Source organism: Microtus oregoni, unplaced genomic scaffold (genome assembly GCF_018167655.1).
Source record: "Microtus oregoni isolate MIOR12 unplaced genomic scaffold, Mior012 000037F_ref0000500, whole genome shotgun sequence".
Lineage (NCBI taxonomy): Eukaryota > Metazoa > Chordata > Mammalia > Rodentia > Cricetidae > Microtus > Microtus oregoni.
The window spans coordinates 19,563,744-19,583,338 of record NW_024543096.1 but is presented as its reverse complement, the minus strand read 5'-3'; the positions used below and the strand labels follow the sequence as shown (position 1 = coordinate 19,583,338).

The window sequence follows — 19,595 nt, the reverse complement described above, 5'->3', positions numbered from 1 at the left end:
TTATTTTTGTTCCTAAATATTTTGTTCTATTTAAAATAGGATTTTTTATTAATTATTCTGTCAGATAAATCATTGTTAGTATATAGTATTTGCTGATTTTCATATTTTAATTATGTATCCTATAGCTTTATTAAATTAGTTAGTTATTAATTTTATAGTTTTAACGTAAATGCCATCTCAAAAGTTTTCGACAAATTAAATTGTATCACCTACAAGCAGAGATATTTGGTAACTTCCATTTTTGTTTCAAGGAGTTTTATTTCTTTTTCTTGTCTAATGGCTTTGGTTAGGACTCTAAGTACTGTACTGAGTAGAAATTATGAACATGAGAAACTTTGTCTTCTCTCTCCTGATTAAGACTTTTATTTTACATGTAGACTATCAGATCAAATGAGAACCATTGTCATCTCCCTAGATTTTCTATTCAGGTGACCTTCAAGCTGATATATTGTGTCCTTGGGGCAGAGTTGCCTCATGTGGATGTTTAATAAAACACATGTGCTAGAGATGGGGTCTTTTCAAAGAACATGGTTCAAACCAGCATCATAATCAAAGCAAAATAAAAGTCCAGGAAAAAACAATAAGGTTCTAAATTCATGCACAAACTATAGAGATTAAGGAGAGATGATTCTTAGAGTTCCTCGAATTAAAACTGAAGTGTTTGTTGGGGAAGTTGCTGAAGAAACTGAAGAAGACTTGAAGGTTCTTGAGTTTGGAGACTGGATGTGGATAAGATAAAAACTTTCTCTGACTTTCCTAGCCCCCATTATACCTTTCTTCATTTAAAATGTGTAAGTCTCTTTGAACACCCAATGCGTGCGCGCGCACACACACACACACACACACACACACAACTAGAGTGGATGTAAAGTTGGGGTGGATGTAGTAGGAGTGGCGGGGCTGCGTGCCACCATCCGGCTAGCTTTACCCGAAATAATTACACGGAAACTGTATTCTTTTAAACACTGCTTGGCCCATTAGCTCTAGCCTGGAAGACATTGGATGAGGGGGTGGGGTGAATATGGTCAAAATACATCAAAAATATGAGTTAAAAATTTAAAGAATAAAAGACATTATATTTAAAATGTGTTATTTTCAAAGTTAAGCCTTTATTAACATACTTTTCATTTAAGGAAAAGACCAATTATAGATTTATCAAAGAAACCAATACTTTAAAAATTTTAAACTCATTTAAAGTCAACATTTTAAAATTCAACAGAATGTTGTAATTAAGGGATAGGGTGGAAGACTATGTTCAATGTTGTAGATGGACACAGAACACCCATGAGAGAAGCCTCTTTCTTCTGTTTCCAGACAGGACTAAGATGTGCATAAAACATCACTTTGCATTATGGTTTCCTTTGGGATATTTTTTTTTTTTAACAATTACTACTTAGAAACTAACGCAGAGGTCATTTCACCTGAGAGGTAACCAAAGTGCTCAAGGGCCATTCCCATTTTGGGATTAACCAGTCCCCAGAAAAACAGCAGAGAGCCACACAGATGCTAAACAACTCCAGTGTGAATGAAACATCGTATTCATTTCTATTTCAAAACGCAACCAGCACCATGAACACAATGGTATAGCGTGTCTAAATCTATGGGCAGCACAGACAAGTCATGATGAGAGCCACATCAAACCCCATTGCACCTTGCAGGGGAAACCAGCTGAGACGGCTTAGCAAACTTGATTCTCCTAGCTGATAAAAGAATAGGAAGTTAATAGCAGAACCCAAGGTCGAACCACATAAATGCACACTACTAGCTCAACCAGAGTTTGGTTCCCTATGAACTATGTATGTGTATATGTGTATACACACACACACACACACACACACACACACACACATATTATGCTAGACTGGCTGGACAAGAAGCCCCAGTGATGGATCTTTTTCATCCCTCTGACCCTCGGTGAAACACTGGGGTTCTAGTAATTCTAGTAATAAGTGCCCATGTCTGGCTTTTATATGGATGCTGAGGATTCAAACCCAGGTACTTGCGATTGTGCAGCAAGTGCTTTTACCCACTGAGCACTGAGCCACCCTTTCCTCCCTAGAATGGAGTTGTCAAACCAAGGAAAATTTTAAATTAAAAGGCATTATGGAAAAGCTCCCACATTAATGGAAAAACCGCAAATGTAAACATATCCCATTGTGGCTAGAGAAAGTAAAAATTAATGAAAAAAAAAAACCAAAACAACACAAAAAGTTTCATCTCTGGTAGGGAAAAACCTAGCTTCCAATGGAAGGAAAAGGAAGAGAAAGAGTTTACTGTCTTATTTTTCCCATATTAGACATCGGAGAGCAAAGCATTGGAATATTTCTGTAGTAAAATATCTGTACACTAACTGAAATTGTGTTTCTTAGATAAAGGCATTTCCTCCCACAGCTGAGGAAATACACCACCGACTCGCGTATTGTGATAATGGGAGTCTGAGCACACTTAGTTCTACTGAAGACAGAGGAAAGGGAAAGTGATAACACAGGAACTTTAGCGAAGTGTGCCGTCCACAGAGAGCTACATGCAAATCATTGTCAATGGTGGTAAATCACAATAGAAAAGATGTTTCTCAGAACTTTGTATAAAATGTCAAAGTACATTGATTGACTGACTGGTTGCAGTTGGCAGTGCTGGGGATCATACCAGGGGCTTCAAGCCCGCCAACGAAGGACTGTAGTACACTCCATATATATGCAAAAACTGTTGGGTAAGCAAGTAAATAATTACTATTTTAATCTTACATAGTGGAGGCTAATAGCTACTGTTTCATTCATGATCCTCATAATTTCTTTTTAAGATAAAAACCACAAAATAGTATATATATATATATATATATATATATAAATATATAAATGTATTATAAATAACCAGAAAAAAAGCAGAGGTAAGAAAAAGACTGGTTGATAAGAGCCATAAGAGTAATCAAAAAATGAGAAAAAAACAGAGCTAAAAATAGAAACAATAAAAAAAATTACCAGACAGGAAACCAAATATACCAACCGGCTATAATAAATTGTGAACTGTTTGATTCACATTAACTAATAAAAAGCACCAAATTAGATCATAATGCAAAAGAGGAGCAGATGCTGTTTATTCCGAAGAGGCATGGAGCAAGTTGCGAAAGTTAAAAATAAGATGAGAGCAAAAATACATCAGTCAGATATAAACAAAGATGTAGGTTTTTGCAGAGTTACTTGAGACAAAATATGTATCAAGGAACAAAATTTCATGTATAGATAAGATAATTTTATATTAAAATGGTATACTTTTAATAAAAGTATCCATAAGGTGACAAAATTAGCAACAGTGGCTCATTATATAAAACTACTATAAATTCTTTACAATTGCAAGCTATATAAACTCTTCTTTCTCAATTTTTAAGAGATAAATTCTGCACATGGAATGTAAGTATTAGAGATGTGATTGAAGTTTTTTACTAAGAATGAATCAAATAACATTCCACTATGAAAATTCGCTTTATAATTTATCGAACTGATCAGTTAGCAAAGAATAAAGTAATAAAAGCCCAAATCCTGTAGAATAACCCCTCCTCTCTCTTTCAAATGATTTTTGAGATAGGGTTCTGTATGACAGTGGGCCACAGACTTAACATGGGACCAAAGAAGACCTTGATCTTCTGACCTTTGTGCCCTGGCTGTCTGTCCAGTGCTGGGATCACAGGTGTGTGTTGTGTGTCTTAGTGTTGAGTGTGCTGTGCAGAGGATCAAACCCAAGGCTTTCTGTGGCCTAGCATTTTTACCAGGCAAGTATTCTACCAACCACACTCATGATAGCTTTTAAAGTCAATATTTTGGGAACTTTACCCAAGAGTTTTGGCCACAATACGTTAATCAAACTTACAACATTCTCTAAAATGTTACCTACTTATTGAAATCTGAAACCTAAAAGCAAAAAAAAAAAAAAAACCCAAAATCTTTAAAAAAAAAATCTTTGCTCAAAGAATGTTTTAGAATAATAGTACAGACATAGTCTTATAGGGATATGATCATAGTGGTTTTTCAGAAAAACAATTTACAGACCTTATATGACTCCCTAATTATTTAGTATTAAAGCAAAAAACCATTAATGATTTTTTTCAAGACAAAAGAACCAATCACCTTAAGTAAAGAACAATAACTTAAGAGCATAAAAATCCATAAATCAGTAAACAAAACAAGCCCAGAATATATCTTAAGACTTAGTCCATGAAACTTCCAATAAAAATGGAAAATCCTGCCAGTTTTCACTTAAAAATCAAGGGAAATATGTAACCAGCAAATGAGAAAGCTAACAATAGCCAAATGCAATAATGAAACTTGCTTTGAAAAACTGTGTAAAATTATGTGAAATTCCGTAGAAAAAGTGTGTCTGTGAAAACAAAACTGGATTTTGGGGAAGAATCTGTGAAGAGTTGGGGGGGGGGGGAAACTGTTATCAGAATCTGTTGTCTGAAAGAAATCTATTTTCAATAAAAAATAATATTCCAAAATAAAACATTCTAATACAAAATAATTTCTCAAACTTTTTGTCTTAATTGCACAATTAATGGATTTTAAAAATGAAAATACAATTCTGTAAGAACAGTATGCATTTTCAGAAAAATAATTGAATAAAATTAATTTATTAGTTTTAACCAAACTATAAATATTTAGACAGTATATAGTTTTCAACCCTCAGTATGTCATATATTTTGAACAAAAGAAATGATCACAAGGAGTAGATGGATATTTTTGAAATACATTTGAATCATTAAGTGTTTACATTTTAAAGAAGATGCTATCTTTCCTCTTTCCATTTATTTCACAAATAGCTATACTTAATAATATCCTGAAGCATCCAGGTAATGCAGAATTTGTGCATAAGCTATTTTTAAACCCAGATCTTTGTGCTTTACTTTTTGTGAGCTCAATGTTTTTTACTTTTTTTATTTGTCACTTACTATTTTCCCATATATTTTGTTTGCAGAGTTTATACATCAAAACATGATTCTTTCTGTATAACTTTTTGAAAATTAATTTTTCTTTTTCTTTCTTTCTTTCTTTCTTTTTTTTTTTCGAGACAGTTTCTCTGTAGCTTTGGAGCCTGTCCTGGAACTAGCTCTTGTAGACCAGGCTGGCCTCGAACTCACAGAGATCCGCCTGCCTCTGCCTTAATTTTTCTTAGCTTGCAAAATACTAGGTATCATTGTGACACTATATATATGTGTATACACACACACACACACACACACACACACATATATAGCCCTTTCCTCCTTTATATCCTCTTCTTCTTCTACCTCTGGGAACTCCCTCCTCCACACTCACAATATGTCTTCTCTCATATCATAAAGCATAATATAAGAGATAAAACATGTACCGTGTGTCTTCCTGATGCTGGCTTGTTCCCCTGACCATAGTAACGTCAGTTACAGCCATTACCCAGTGAATGATACAGTTTCATTATTTTTTTAAACATTTTCTTTTGTTTTTTCTTGGAGGTTAAAAACCTTATTTTGGAGGATCTGCCACTGTACATTTTCAGAGAGAACAATGTAAGAATGCAAAAGTATCAACCCCAAGATTAATATATCTGAAACATAGTAAATGAGCTTTCTTCTGTTTGCTGTTCATTATTGATGCTGGATTTCACAGTTCATGATTTCAGAAGAAATTTTAAGCTTTTGGTTACATTTAGGATAGGTGGAGATCACATTTTCTTTAGCTATTCATTTATTGATAGCTTGTAGATTGTTTAGATCTTTAATATTGCTTTTAATTTATTTTTTAATCTTATTTTCATTGACTGGTGGTTTTTTGGCATCTTTATTTGTGTGAGGGTGTCAGATTCCCTGGAACTGGAGTTACAGACAGTTCTAAGTTGCCATGTGGGTGCTGGGAATTAAACACGGATCCTGGAAGTCAATGCTCTTAATCACTGAGCCATCTCTCCAGTCCCAGCACATCTTCGTTACTGTGAACAGTGTTGCAATAAACATGATGTGCAAGAATTATTGAATGTGTGATGTATTGACTTAGATCCTTCAGGTATATACCTAGGAATAGTGTAGCCAAATCTGTGGTGCTTCTTTTAGTTCTTTGTGTTTCTGTTTAAAATCATGGGATTTCATTTATTACAAAGTCTAAACCCAGATCTGATGTCTATCTCCATGCATTTCGTTTTACCTAGGAACATTTCTGATCTGAATGACTACTGAGCAATGCAACTTCTAATTTCTTTGTATTCTTTAATGTCAAATGTGGCCATGGTCAAGTGTGGTATAAATTATCAATTAAAGATTTGAAATTATTGCCGAAATCCACAGTCTTTGCAGTCAAAATGTCAAAAGAGTGTTGCTATCTATATTTCATTCCCACTATGGAAGTTATAGGTATTTGTATTGTTTAGGTTGCAATTCTGAGGGTAGGAGATATAGGCTGCATATGGTGTATGTGTGTGTGTTTGTGTGTGTGATTGGTTAACTCTATTACTGAATGGACTGGCTAGGTTGGGGTGGGGACTTTGTGTTTTAAAACTTGACAAAAGTTAAAGTCATTTGGGAGGAGGAAATTTCAGCTGAGAAAACGCTCCATTAGATTGCAGGTAGGCAACTCCGTAAGCATTTTCTTGATTAATGATTGATGTGGGAGATGTGGCAGGGCACAGCTCACTATGAGCAGTAACGCCCATGGGCAGGTAGTCCTGGGTTGTATAACCAATCAGGCTGTGTAAACCACAGGGAGCAAGTCAGTACACGGTATTTTTTCATGGTCTCTGTTTCAGTTCTTGCCTCCAGGTTCTTCCTTTGTGTTCCTGCATAGGCTTCCCTCAGTGGACTGTAACCCAGCAAATGTAAACCAAATAAACCATCCATTCCCCCAAATTGCTTTTGTTCATGGTCTTTATCACTCATTGTGATAGAAACTGAACTGAGACATGGAGTATAAACGTTACTCTAGTATGGAGTTAGAAAATTCCAGAGAGAATGTGCACACTCAAGAGACAGACAGATAATACAAGAACAATAATTATTAGTTTCCTCTGACAATTTTATGTATAGTATGTTTGCTCCACTGCCCATATAAACAGGAGTAAACTGGAACTAAAATCAAATTGAGAGGCTCTTAAACTATTAAAGGCACAGGCATAAGAAGGAACTACTATGACTCTTATTTCAGTAACCTTCCTGAGGCAGGGCACATTTACACCACACACACACACACACACACACACACACACACACACACACACACACGATTTCCAGCAGTATCTGGATTGCAGCTGCTCATAACTCAGCTTTGCAGGCACGCTGATGGCCTCCAAAGGAAGTCAGCTGTGATTATCAATCTTGATTGTCATCTTGATTGAACTGAGCGATGCCTACGAGGCTAGTGGAGCACACCGCAGTGTGGCTGTGAAAGCCCTTCCCGATTCGATCGGATGATGTGGGCTCTGACCTAATGAGTTATTTAATCCACTGATGAATTCCAGATTTGACAGGACTATTCCTTTCAAAGGTAAGGCCTGGCTAGAAGAAGCAGGTCTCTGGGGAGTGTCTCTGGCTGTTATATCTTGCCCTCCCTTCACCCCACTGTTGCACTGTTCTGCTCCCTGGCTGCTACAGATTGGCTACTACTCTATCTCCACCAACCCGCCCATCATAGACAGGAATGTCTGGCACTCTAAGTCAGAAGCAGTCTTTCCACTTTTTAAATTGTTTAGATCAGGCATTCCCCACAGCAATTAGAATAACAGATCCATGTGTGTCAGTTCTGGGTAGTTTGGTGGAAACAGAAGACACAATATCTGTCTCACTGATCTCCAAAATTTCATTTGAGGGATTTTAACCTGGCTGCACAGATGTCTAATCTATATTATAACAAGTATAGAGATGGGTTAGGGCAATGGACATTTATCCTGCACATGGTAACAGAGAATCCTATAAAGGAAGCAATACTTGGGATACATACAATTAGGAGATAGTTTTGTTCATATTTTAGGTCATAAGATATTTCTCTGAAGTTTATAAGGTAGAGAAATACATTCAATGGAAACTTTTCAGTAAATGCTCATATGGGACGTGCTAAATGTTCCAGGGCTGGGCTGTAAAAGACACAAGCAAGAACACTTGAGTTTGGCCTCTAATATCCATTTGAAGAAGCAGGACATGGCAGTGTGTGCCCACACAGCACCAGGGAGAGACATGGTAGTGTGTGCCCACACAGCACTGGGGAGATGAAGGCGGGAAACGGCCTGAGACATAGCTCAGCCACACAGGTTGGAGGTGTTGGGCTTCAGATTCGGAGAGAGATCCTGTCTCAAAGTGTAAGGTAGAGAAAGAACTGATCTACACACAGACACACACACACACACACACACACACACACGTGCACACATGAAAACAAACACACACACGCCCACACGTTATGCTTTTTTAATTTCTTTCAAATTTATTTATTGTGTGTTGGGGGTGAGTGTGCACCACAGTGGGTGTGGTGGACGGGAATTGGTTCTCTCTTTCTGCCACAGGGTCCCCAGGATTGCAGTCAGGTGATCAGACTAGGTGATAAGTGTCTTTACCAACTGAGCCTGCTCAAGGAAAGTTCTGTGTTTTCTATTTATTAAAAACAAGCATCTAGTTCCCAGGAGGTGGTGGCACACACCTTTACTCCCAGCATTTGGAAGACAGAGGCAGGTGGATCTATATGAATTTAAGGCCAGCCTGATATACAAAGTGAGTTTCAGGATGGCCAGTATTACATAGATTTTTTTTTTTAAAAAGAAAACAAGAAAACTAAACCAAACAAACAAAGACAATAGGAAAAAAAGTATCTAAGCTGAGATTTAGAATAATACACAAATATTGACTCTTTAAGAGAGTCAGTTGAATAATTTTGATTAAATAATGGTGGTTTCTAAAAAAATAAAGCAGTAAATAATTTCACCAGAACTAAGAAATTGAAGCACAAAGAGTATAAAGTCACTTTAATTCATCAAATTAAACAACAAATACACCCCTTTTGTCTGCCCATAGTCCTGGGTCAGAGGTCATGATTGTCATCTAAGTTGTTAACTCTCTTATTATTTTTGTATATTGAGGTTTGCATAACAGTTATGAGCTTAAATTTGTATTTAAAAACATTTCATTGAAATAATTTTAATGTTGATAAAAAGTATTTATTGTTCATTTAGTTCACCAAGTTGCCCCATCTAAAAATTATGGGATTGGAGGGATAGCTTCATAGTTAAAAGCATTTGCTGCTTTTGTAGGGGTCAGGGCTCAGATCCCAGCACCAGCAGGATGGCTCATAACTGTCAGTCACTCCTTCTCAATGGTATTTGCTATCTTCTCTAGCCTCTGCAGACATTTTATGCGTATGGTACACAGAAAAAAATCTTGCATACAAACGTGCTTACACGTAAAATAAATAAATCTAGGGGGAAATTAAAATTGTGATAAGATTTTTGTGAATTGTCATTTTTACTTTAGCAGACTTACTTTTTAAAAAACTTGCTAGGGGAAAATTACTGGATATCTAGGGAGCTTTCGGCCATAGGCCAGAAGGCTGGTTCCAGAAATCACAATTACAGATTCTTTCTTAAAGGCCTCTAGACAAGGTATACCAGGTAAAGAATGAGTTCCTGTGGTCTGATTGTTATGGGTCCAGATCAGTAGTCAGTACAATTTACTAACCATTATTCTGTACAGAATTGACTTCCATAGGCAGCCAGTCTCAAAATCTACAGAACTGTATCATTCCTTGTGACATAACTAAGGGCTCAAGTGTCCCTCAGGACTTTGCTGGTCTATCATAGCCAGTGGCTGGGATAGCCTGTCTGAATGGTTTTTATCTAAATGACAAGCTACTTTACATTTGAACTTTCTGACACCTAGGGATTAAAATCATGACTCATTGATCTGGGTTCACTGATTCAATTTAAGACATGGTAGACCCCTCTTCTGCTTTTCTTCTCTCAGTCCATAGAAATAAGACCATCAAACATCCACAGTTTTCTGTGACCAGTTCACACTTTCTTCTTGAAGACTTGTTAGTAAATCACGTTCTTGGGTACTTGCTACATTGCGTATCACCTCTCTATAAACTAAGCCTTCTTGACTAAGAATGTTCACATGGAGTCTGAACGCTTATTTTCCTGGCAGATCTGAGCGGTCTGGAAGCTGTTAGTGTCTGGTGTAGGAGGTTCTTCTGTCTATGTGCTTCTTTCATTGGTTGGATAAAGAAACTGCCTTGGCCTTTTGATAGGGCAGCACTTAGGTAGGCAGAGTAGACAGAACTGAATGCTGAGAAGGGCAGAGAGAGAGAGAACTGCCATGGAGCTGCCAGGTTAGAAATGCAGAATTTTTCCCAGTAAGCCACGAACTCGTGGTAACATACAGATTATTAAAAATGGGTTGAATCAAGATGTGAGAGATAGCCAATAAGAGGCTAGAACTAATGGGCCAGTCAGTGTTTAAACGAATATAGTTTCTGTGTGATTATTTTGGGTGTAAGCTAGTGGGGCGGCTGGAACAAGGGGTCCCGTTCCCTGTAACAAGTGTCAATAAAAAAACAACAACATAGTTTTCATGTTAAAGGAAGTCATGGGCAGTTTGTTTCAAGTGACCATGGTCTGGGAATAGTATTTAGGTAACCTCAAATTCTGTATTCTAAAACAGAACCAGTTTCACAAAATTTTACATTCTCTCAGAACAGAGAAAGCCATAAATCAAGTCAAGTTTAAAATACATTGGTGGGTCCATCAGAGAGGCAGGTACAGCAAGATGTGGGAAGCTTCTCTATAGGCCCAAGATGCTGTCTGATGAGGTTCTAACTGCGGGGTTGGTGGAAGCCACTGCTCAGTTAAGTGACTAGATTCCAATAGGTTCTCATCCACTACCCACAAGATGTTAGTACCCGTACATAGGTTGGCAAAGATGGCTGTTCCCCAGGGCCAGAACTAGCCCAAGATAGGTAATTAGTCTCTGACCCTGCAACATTTCAACCTCTCCTCCGTATTGTGATTCAAATCAACCTATCAGTTTCTGCAGACTTCTTTTCGGGAGTTTTTGCTAACACTAGACCTTCTCAAGCCTTCAGTCCACAAGAGACATGGTCAAAGAGAAGAGCATCCTAGTTAGTAGAAGATGCTGGATAATAAAAAGACAGCATCACCACCCTCCCCAGATGGCGAGCTCCAAGTCTTAGGTGTTTCACATTTGATGTCAATTATTAACAGCTGACGTCAATTATCCCCGAAAAGGAAATAGTGTTCATGTTATCTTTTAAAAGCTCTAACGATAAAGTCTCTCCTTTATCATGACAGTCCAACTAACTTCTCACACAAGCCTCCTAAGCATTCTGTTATTCCGTTGTTGCCCTCTCCTACATAGCTCCCAACCCAAGACCCAGGTAAGATAAAGCTACACAATCACACAGTTTCACACTTATCCACTAATACCATCCAGGCATGCTCACATGGAGAACACAGAATCTCAGCCGTTTCTAGACAGCAACAAAAGACAGGACCTCAAAAGTGTAAGAGTGATTGAAACAGTTAAAACACTTATTGAGGGTGATTTTACCCCCCTTAGGTCATTTTAGTCCATTACAATTTTACCCTTAAGCAACGTTAACATATTCAGATGATATATTTTTAACCATCAAAACCTTTTTACCACAATCTGATACAGAAAATGGGTTGAAATAAATTTGCATCAAGGCCAGGTATGATAATGGCACATACCTTAAATCCCAGCACTTGGGACTCAGAGGAAGGAAGATTTCTGTGAGTTCCAGGCCTGCCCGCTCTCCAAAGTGAGTTATAGGTCAACCAGGACCTAGTTTCAAAAACTAATGCAAAAAAATTAGCAAATTAGAGATATGTGTGCCTCTTAAACTCTCTGAAAGTTTCAGAAATTAGATTTGAAAACCGTTCATATTAGACACCAGTAATGATACTATCTTCATAATGAAAGTATTTAATTTTCAATTAAAGGTCTTGATTGAAAGTTAATGAAAATATCAGCTTAGGATTGTAAGGGAAGATGACATTGTTGTGTAACTCTAAAAAAAAAGCAAAGAAAAGCCATCTACTTTTCGGTTTTCATAAGATTTTTATCCCATGCTCCTGATTCGATTGATATTTTCCTACTTTAAAACAATATTTCGATAGGTATCACTCTATTGCCAATGATAATCCCTTTTATCTTCAAAATGTAAATAAAACTTTCATACCTTGAAATAAGTATAATATGCAGCTGTGTTATTAAGTCTCTCATTTTTCTTCATTGACATTATGAATGATTTTTATTTATGAACTCCAAGTATTAGAATTCATCATCAAACAAAAGTCAGTGAACTTTTAAAATAAATTCTATTTCTATTGTATTAAATTTGGAGAAGAAAACACAAGCATGTATTCTAGAGCTAGCAGGTATGTGAAGAAGTTATCAGCAAATTCTACATTGACAGCATCTTAAAATGCAGAGTTTGTATCCGAATCTTTTAGTTTTTGTTTTTTAACAGATTGCTTTTCCTTTGAAATAAACTCACCTGCTAACATTTTTGGTACTTAAACCACATCCTACAAAAAAGTATTAGTAATTTATGCTCAAAGTGATGACATCAGGAAAAATAATGGGCCTTTTGCTTTCAGCTGGTAGAATCCTGAAGTGGCCAAGGGTTGTGTTGCCTTCATTACAAGAGTTTTCAATGGAATTTCAGACTACCCAGAGATGATTCTTAATAGGCTTGCCTGGAATAGCAAGCTGAAGGCAGTCATTGTAAGATTTGTTCTGCATTTTCTGTGATCCATCTAAAAGAAAGAGGTTTATAAAATAGATGTTTAGCCGGGCAGTGGTGGTACACGCCTGTCATCCCATCACTTGGAAGGCAGAGGCAGGTGGATCTCAGTGAGTTCGAGGCCAGCCTGGTCTATAAGGAGAGGTCCAGGACAGCCAGGCCTGTTACACAGAGAAACCCACTCTCCAAAAAAAAAAAAACCCCAAAAATAAGATAATAAAATAAAGTAGATGTTTACAAAGGTAAATAACAACCAAGCCAAGCAATTAGACCCTCTGAAAGTGCTCCAAGCTGCGAAATGATCACTGGGTTTGCTCCGTGGTGAATACTTATCCCAGAAGCTCCAGATGGAGGCATCTTTGAAGTATCGACTGCCTGTGCTCAGCAGATGTTAGTGGGATGAGACTGAGTTAGTCTTTCCGTTCCTCACAGTGAGATCCCCTCCACACATTCAAAACGTCCATGTTAGTCTTCAAAGAAGACAGTCATATCAAAATTCAGATAATTACAAGGATATAAATCCTGTAGATGACCGCAGAACCAAAACTTGTTAAGCAATTTAGGAACCACACATGCAATTTGAATTTTATCTTATTTTATTAACAAGGAACTGAACTAAAGATACTCTCACTTAGAAGAGCTAGAAATTAGCTGAGGGATTTGTGAGGAGATCTACAGTCTCTTCTGGAGAAGACAAGAGGGAGGCAGAGGACAAAGAGCAGCTGGAGGTCTCTGCCTTTACTGCTTTCTAGCATCTGCCCTGAGGGAAAGAAAAGCATGCATAGACTCACTACATCTCACACACCTCAGTCTCACCCCACAGAATGCAGTGAGTTCTGGAATCCAGATGCCATACTTCATCCAGTCAGCTCTAAACTGAACCACGCTTGGTTGAACAAGGAGAACAACTCCAAGATGAAGGATAAAATTCTTCCTCAACATCTTCAAGGCATCACCTCACCACTGGGACTGACTAGAGAGCAACTCTAAGGAAGAACAAGGAGAATTCTGGGCTTGCCGACAGGAGGAAGAGGAGCTCTGGTAGGAAGCTCCGTAGATGTTAGTAAAGGATGTTTGTGAACACGGAGACTTTTCTCTTTACATACATCTTGTTAAAGTACCAATGACATGAGATAGTTGAGTAAAGAACTTGAAGTATTCATTCAGAAGTGGGAAAACTAGCCCAGAGTACTGATGCATTGTATTAGTTACCTTTCTGCCGCTATAACGCATCATGGCCAAGACAACTTAAAAAAGAGAAGATTTTCTTTGGGCTTATGATTCCAGAGGGTAATCACGGCAGCAAAGCACAGCAACAGTAAGAGATGTTGAGAGCTCACATCTTGAACTGCAAGCATGAAGCAAAGAGAGTGAACTGGAAGTGGTGATGGTCTTTAAACTCTCAAAGCCTGTCCAGGGACACACTTTCTCCAACAAGGCTGTACTTCCTCAGCTTCCACAAAGAACAGAACTACCTGGTGAAGCCTTTAAACATTTGAGCCTACGGAGGATATCCCACTCAAACCACTATGTGTGCAATAGGTGTGCACATGAGCAACCAAGAGCAAGTTTTAAGTGATCCTTGAGAAAGATGATGGAAATATGTGTGCTGTACTTTTCTGTGAAGCAGTGTTACAAGCCGCTCATTCAAGGATTAATGAGACCAAACTGTGCTCTGCAGGAAAGTGTTTTGCTACTGAGGATTAATTAGTCCTTCAAGAAAGTCCATATGCTACAAATGACCCATTCTGAGCAATCAATAGATTTAAAGAGATCACATGTTCTATTGTACAGACAAGGGCAAACCACTCCAAATGACTGCCATTGCATTGTTTTGAAACATCACCTATCTCCTCTGGTCTTGTGACTTGTTTTTTTTTTCTTAAGATTTGTTTATTTTTAATTGCTTGTGTATGGAATCTTTGCCTGTGTGTATGTCTGTGTGTACGTGTGTTCAGTGCCCACAGAGGCCAGAAGAGGGTGGTTGATCTTCTAGAACTGGAGTTTTTAGACGGCTGTGAGTTGCCACGTGGGTGCTGGGAATCCAACATAGGTCCTCTGGAAGAAGAGTCGGTGCCCCTCACCTCCTGGTCTCATGGTTTTTTTTTTTAATATGCATAAATCTGGTCTTATGCTTTAAACAGACCCTGAACCTTGTTTCCTGTCTCTCCTCACACTGTGATTGTTGCTTCTCTCCTCAATCTCTCCAATGACTTATAGACTATTTTTTTCTATGATCCTAACTGAAATGAATTTTTGTCAAAGGTACCTTCCTCTCTATCCTGTAGAGCATCACCTTAACTTTGACTTGTCAGTTCCCTAATATTTAAACAGACTTCTCCACTGCCTCATTTCTCCACAGAAACTCTGATCATGGTCAGTTTTCTAATGTCTTGATGTTCACCTAAGACTTACTGACCAAAACTAAGTTCATTGCCTTCATCCTGGTGCCAGGCCAACCAACAGCTTTACAGACTTTTTACTGTTTCTAATTCTTGTTTAGAAATATAGTTTATTTACTGTGTCTCCTATAGTATTGATAGTCGTCTAGCCTTTCCCGTCACTTCCTGTGATGAATTAATATCCTTTCTAGATTTTCCTTGCTCTCCAAACCTGAAGATTACACGCCAATAATTTAGCTGTACTTCTGTACCCTGTGGATTTGCATTTGTGTGAGACTTAAATAATCCCTATGACTTCATATGTTGTAAGTTCAGCCTTAAATTAACATTTACTCTAATTTGACATCAAATTTTCTCTCAGCATGAAAGTTTGCTTGAATGTTTTGAATGTTTAACACTGAAAACCAAATTTCTTCCTTTAATTTTAGTAGCTAGCCCCAAATAAAATAACAACAAAAATAAAATAAGCAAACAAGAAGCTATAAATATATTGGATTATTGCTCATTCTCCAAAATTTTCCTGTTTCGTTTTTTCTTTATATATGCTCATCTCAACTCTATGCCTAAAATATGTTGTTAATTTATAGTAAACTTTTAAAAATTATCGAATGATGTTTATTCCATTTCAAATTTATTTTTCCTGAGATTTCTATCATCAGTAACTCTGAAGCTAAGTTGTTGCATGGTACCTAGCATGAACCAGGCCCCCACATCCTGGTCCCACTCTCTTTTCTCATTTTCTTCATCTCCTTTCTTTATTATAATATTTTAAGTAATGAGAGCATCTGCACATGTATATTTCCATTTAAAATCTATTTTATTTTTTATTTGTTTTAGTTGTTTGAGACAGGGTTTGTCTGTGTAGCTCTGGCTGTCCTGGAACTTGTTTTGTAGACCAGGCTGTCCTCAAGCTCTCAGAGATCCCCTTGCCTCAGCCTCTCAAGTGTTGGGATTAAAGGTATACACCACAATGCCCAGTTTATTTAGCTTTTTATTTATGTGTATGTGTGTGTCAGTGTGTGTGTGTGTGGAGGGGTAATGGTGTTTAAGTAAATAGGTAGATGTTCCACAGAGTTCGGGATAAAGTGTCATATCCTCTGAAGCAAATTTTCTTTTGGAAAGGTCTGTTTTATTTTTAAATTGTGTGTGTATCTGCGAATGAACATGCCCTGTGAATGGAGCATTCAATGATGGCAGAAGAGAGGGTTAGATTCCCTGGAACTAGAGCTATCGAAAATTGTACTCTGCCCAGAGTGGATTCTAGGAACTGAATGCAGGTCCCTCTGCAAAAGCAGCACTTCCTGTTAGCTGCTGAGTCCTCTCTCCAGTTCCTGTAATGACTTTTCAGTTCCTACCATGGACCATTCTTGGATAAAGACATGGCATTCCACCAACAAGTGTGTAGAAACGACACATGTCAATGCCCTTCTTCTCTCCAGGTATTGAAGAAGTATATATCTGTACCCAGAACCACCTAAGTAAGCATCCACGTATCGCTCTCTCTGTATACAGAGTATCCTACAGGGCAGGAAACAGACTGATGAGCCTCTCTAAGGCTGCCTATGTCATGCATGAGCACAAGGTAGACAATATCCCTAATATAAACTGAAAATACAGTATTAAGGAATACAATCTCCATAGCGGTTTAATTGAGCTGTTTTCTTGTGGCTTTTGGAAAGAACTTTGAGAAAATTTAGCCCTGTATATGATAATCCCTTGTGCAACATACACTGAAAGGAACTATTTTACAGAATTTACCAAGTCAACATCTTCAAGAGTCAATATCAGCACATCTGGAATATACTATTTGGATATGTTCACAGTGAAGATAATTGCTGTAGAAGAAACTGAAAACTGCCAGTCAGGGTACTAGTCTTTCCTGCTGCTGTTAATTGAGCCCAGACTTCTGAGTGTAACAACTCATCTAATGTCAAGTCCATGTAGCCTGTCAGCTACAGTTGCTCTTCTTTACATGGGATATGGATATATGCTACATAAAAATCTGTGATTCAATCAACCTATGTATTCGCCTACGCATTACTGGGAACTCTGGGTAGATTCTACATAGTCAAATTATATATTTTTTTCAGTATTCCTAAACATCTCAAACCCCCACAGCTTTCAGAACCTCAGACACAGCCAACTACCTTTTTACAGGAAAACGATGACTGAGCTAGAAACATCCTGGATGCATACACTCCACTGCCTGCCACCTACACACACACACACACACACACCACACACACACACACACACACACACACACACACGTGTCTCCACAACAGGGAGTGACACAGCTAACCATCTTACAAAAATATTTTTTATGCATTTTAAAAATTCATTAACATCACGCCAAATGTTGAGTCAAATTTTTAACCCCGGCTTTTGAATATGACATGTCTATATTTTATTCCCTGATTATACTGATGATAACCATAAAAGAACCTTTATGAGAAATCATGAAGAGCAGGAGGAAGAAAGGTTGTTGCATGCCATTTCCACCTCCTGAGTCATTCCACTCTGTGGCACAGCTAACATCACATGACCTAAAATAATTTAAAATGTGAACACTTTCCACAAGATGAACTATTCTAAATGTCTACCACCCTTTCTTCACAAATAAGGAAAATCAATTTCTCCCAACCATTAATGAGTTTTCATGTTCTGCTCATATGGGGGAGGGCGAGTCAAACGCTGTCGCTAGGAGTCTATTAAACACATTACATCAATCTTCACTCATGGGAGAGAAGTGCCTTACATACCATTCGGAAAGGTTAAAACAAAAGCACACAGAATCCCAACATCCCTGTGGGAGCGATGGTTCCAAAGGCCTTGGGCTCAGGACGCTGGAGTGCCTCTTAAGCTGTGCCCAGGGGGCTCAGTCGCTGGCTCCGGCAGAGGCACTGCCATGTTAATCGGCTTCGTTACCTCTCTATGATTTGTTCAGCGCATTAAGCATCAGTATTCCCCTTGTGAGGAGAAGGCCCATCCCTCACTCTGAAAGCTTTATCTTCCCAAGTCAAACAAATCCAGCCACCGACACGAATGCCCGAGAAGCCGAGGAAACGTGAAAATACAGCATGGCCCAGCCAGTGATCATTTTGGCATAGGGAGATTTTTTTTTTTTTTTAAATGCAGCACAACCAGAATTAAAGCATCCGAACCTTTTGGGTTTGAATACAAGATTACAAAGCACATCTTAATTCAAATGCCATCATTTGGCAGGATAATGATTCACCAAGGCGACAAAAATAGAATCATGCTTGCTTACCTGAAATAAAGGGAATGGTAATCATAGCACAGAATCCATGTGCGTGATGAATCTAGCAGTCTCCAATGCGGGTCTCTAGAATTCAGCCTACAGCAGAAAGTAAAATCTCACATGTGTAATGTCCTTACTAAAAAAGAAGAGCCAAGACAGGACACTCACTGCATCCTCTCCGCTTCTGCCTTAGCTTTCTGTTCTGACACTCACTCACTCGATGGTACCCACTGTCTGTTAGAAAACAGCGTGCTAAATTAAAATAAATAAATAAATAAATCTAAGGGAGCCGCTTGCGGGACAGCTCCATCTCCTGGCCGTAAGTGGAATCACTGTAATTCAAGTTCCTTTGGCAGAACAGCATTCAACAAATAAGATTAAATGGTATATATCATTCAGAATTCTAATGTATTTGACTTCAACTACCTTAATTAGCCACAAATAAAACATAGAAAAGTCATTATCATACTATTAATTCAAAAAGTTATAGTTCAACTTTTGAAGGATTTGTTTGTATTACGTTAAAATAAGAATTAAATTATCATGACATTACTAAAATTGCTATATGGAAATAATTGTTACAATTAATCGTACTGTTATTGGTCATCTTTTTGTGGAGAGGTATGTTTTCTTCTGTGTTTAACAGAATAATGACCAGTTGAAGATTTCTGAAACATTTCAAAGTGTACAGGCAGTCTGAAATATGACGATTGTGTTGTGCTATAGTGTGAAGCTAGGTCTCATTAGGAGGGTAGGAGCTGAATTAAAAATTTTCTGATCGTTAAACAAGTCAGAAAACCAAAGTTTTACTACGTATGTGATCAGTTCAATATGCATTAGGTTACTTACTTCATTTTATACATTTTTTTTTTTTTTGTGAAAACGTGGGTCATAATCCACTTGAAATTAAAAAAAAAGGTAGGTCTGTGTTTCGTCAACACCAATGTGATTAAGAAGGGTCAGGAATCAGGGCCCAGAACCTGGTGCTGTCCGTGGTCCTGAAACCCAGTTACAGGCTCTCTTGGAGTGACCCTAGGTTTTAAGCTAACTGACATAAACAAAATCTTCGTAAAATGTGATAGAAGTTTTAGTCTTACGAGTTCTGACTTAGGAGCTGGAAAGATGGCTTGGTGATTAAGAGCATTC

At 37.8% G+C, this 19,595-nt stretch overlaps 1 protein-coding gene across 2 annotated transcripts in view; it reads right to left on the bottom strand.

Moving 5' to 3' along the window:
• The window catches only part of LOC121433273 (sodium channel protein type 2 subunit alpha-like), a 116,001-nt gene extending 97,319 nt beyond the window's left edge, over nt 1–18,682 (bottom strand). For both annotated transcript variants that reach the window (XM_041631637.1, XM_041631639.1), the window contains exon 1: nt 18,459–18,682. The gene's annotated coding sequence lies outside the window, so the exon portion shown is untranslated. The remainder of the gene's footprint in view (nt 1–18,458) is intronic.
• Nucleotides 18,683–19,595: the final 913 nt, after the last annotated feature.